General features: G+C 34.9%; 1 long non-coding RNA gene across 1 annotated transcript; it reads right to left on the bottom strand.

Moving 5' to 3' along the window:
• Positions 1 to 237: 237 nt before the first annotated feature.
• On the bottom strand, positions 238 to 748 carry LOC140175970 (uncharacterized). The gene is made up of 3 exons (XR_011867086.1): positions 618 to 748; positions 419 to 534; positions 238 to 318 (listed from the first exon to the last, which is right to left on the bottom strand). It is a non-coding gene; the product is annotated as an uncharacterized lncRNA (long non-coding RNA).
• Between the last annotated feature and the right edge of the window lie 1,756 nt (positions 749 to 2,504).

Below are 2,504 nucleotides of genomic sequence, written 5' to 3'. Positions count from 1 at the left end.
AGGAAAGGCGCTCTCTACCTTAAAGTCAATTGGTAGACAGAAAAAATCATAGGTACCCTTGTGCTTTTCATCAATAGCAGCTAATAACATTTTTGAGGTGTATCTGCAGGTCATCAACAACAAAGTATGATCGTTCAACAAAAAGAATAAAGTCATCAATGATAACTAAACATCCTTGTAAAAGTTAACCATACTTATTTGGGACAAACCAGATTTCAGTTCTTCGAAAGTGATTACGCCGCTGCGATCCGTATCCATATTGTTGAACATTTGTTTCAGGCCCTTGATTTCTTCCTCTGAAAGATTTTGTGCTATCACCTTCCATGTCCAAAGATAAAGTATTTGTCATATCACACACAAGAAATAATATACTATAATCAAGTGATTTTTCACATTTAGAATGGAATTGTAAAGGCACCTTTAAAGCAAGTTTCTTCATCTTGTTCATTGCTCTGAATTGTTTCATCCTACTTAAAATCGCATTGTCTATAGGCTTGTCAGATGCTTCCCCCCCTTCCTTCATCCAAGGGTGTTCTGATTCATATTCATAATGTGAATAACCTTAGTAACCATTATGATACATAGCTAGCTTCATACTGGAAATGAATGAAATTTACCAAGGGCAGCAGAAGCTGTGATGCGTTTCTTAGGTTCATAGGCTAACATTTTCCTGATCAAATCTTTTGCAGCAACTGAAATAGAAGGCAATGGTGCGCTTTCTAGATCTAATTTCCCTTCCAAGATAGCATCAAAGATCTGCTTCTCATTTTCTAAAATTGTCCAACAATGATAGTGATGATTGAGTCCGAAACAGAGCGACAGAGGAGTCGAAAATAATAAGTACAAAAAGCTTAAATAATAAAGGTAATAATAATAACAATCAATAGTATAAATCAAAGCGGTGGTAGCTAGAGATACCAACATCATGAAGGATATTCAATAGCTTAGAAACCTACCAGGTGGAGAATTGGCCACAGGTATGTTAAACTTAACATCAAACGGATTTGGTGCAATAATAAACTAATCAGTTCAAAACCATGACAGCAGCACAAAAGTAGCAAATATTTTGCTGTATATACATGTCCAGCAGCAATGAGAGCCAGCAAGGCCTACGATGTGTTTACGAGATGAGCCCTATTGTTTTTAAGATTTGAATACACCTGAAAAATAGACATTGGGAGAAAAATAACTATAACTCTCAGCCTTTAGATTCCTGAAAGTAATAAAGTATTCTAACTGAATGTTACTTATAAACAAAATGCAATACGTTATATGAAAATTGTATCAGTTTCATAAAATTCATCGTCTTATACTCTTTCCTTTCCTTCCTACACACTTCCTAGAAAGTTATAATCTCATCAACTTCTTTATCATGTTTATGCATGCACTACTCGAAAAAGACTCTCCCACAAGCAAATGCTTCGTAGTTTTTGGGATTTCTAAATTCTAAGAAGAAAAATTATTGATATTAGCATTTAGAAATAGTAAAATTAACCTTGTTTTGACAAGACAAATAACTCTCTCCCCATCCACCATTTGAAAGCTACTTAGACAGTAGAAATTCACAAGCTTTGCAGATGGCTGGGCAATCACTATAACTCTTTCCAACAGCAATCAACCCATTTATCCCAAACCAGGTGGCATAGGTAAAGCAAACTCCCCATGAACCATACCTGTTAAGCAGATTTGAGTAGAGGTCTACTAAACTAACAGTTCCATTCATGCTAAAGCAAGATGTCAAAACCACAACATGCATAAATCAACTATCAAATCAATAGAAAAAACTTGAAAATAGTGGTTTCCAAAAAGGGAGTAGCAAACCATGAACCATCCAAAGCTTGAATGCTTTCAATATATGCAGTGGCTTTTTTAATACAGTGGCTTATTTCTTCTGGGCGATGCATGGGATATAATTTCCAAAATGATGCCAAAGCTTGCAAAGAGGCTGATGTACATTCCACATAACTATAGCATATAGCAAATAGAAATATTAAAAGATTCAAATGATGGGTTAAGGGATAGGAAGAGGAATGCAAAAATTTATACTGAACAAGCATTTGATAGCTTACCAATAATCAATAACTATATCACCAAAAGTTTCCGCTGGATTTATTATCTGCAAGAGAAAGCATTTATCTAAGTGTGTATCTAATCAATAACTATTCAGATAATCTAGCTTCAGCCAAGACGAGTCTATTACCTGCAATGAGAGCACAAAATTTAACAACATCATATAGCCTCTCTGCTTCGATTGGCTCACCAGCAATCTTCGGTGAAATTTTGGAAAGTAATAGAGCAGTCTAAAAGTAGCATATTTAGCAATGTGGCAGAATAAATTAAACAAGTATAATTTCTTCTACTTTTTTCAATCAATAATTACTTTTAGTCCTTCAGATTTGCAATCAGATATCGGCCATCCATGATCTCTAGTTGAAAAAGGCCAAGCACCTTTTACTCATGTTTAATGATTTTAGTGCTGCTTCTGCAGCCCTCACATCATAAAA

Source organism: Arachis hypogaea, chromosome 11, assembly GCF_003086295.3.
Source record: "Arachis hypogaea cultivar Tifrunner chromosome 11, arahy.Tifrunner.gnm2.J5K5, whole genome shotgun sequence".
NCBI lineage: Eukaryota > Viridiplantae > Streptophyta > Magnoliopsida > Fabales > Fabaceae > Arachis > Arachis hypogaea.
This window is presented reverse-complemented; position numbering and strand designations above follow the sequence as displayed.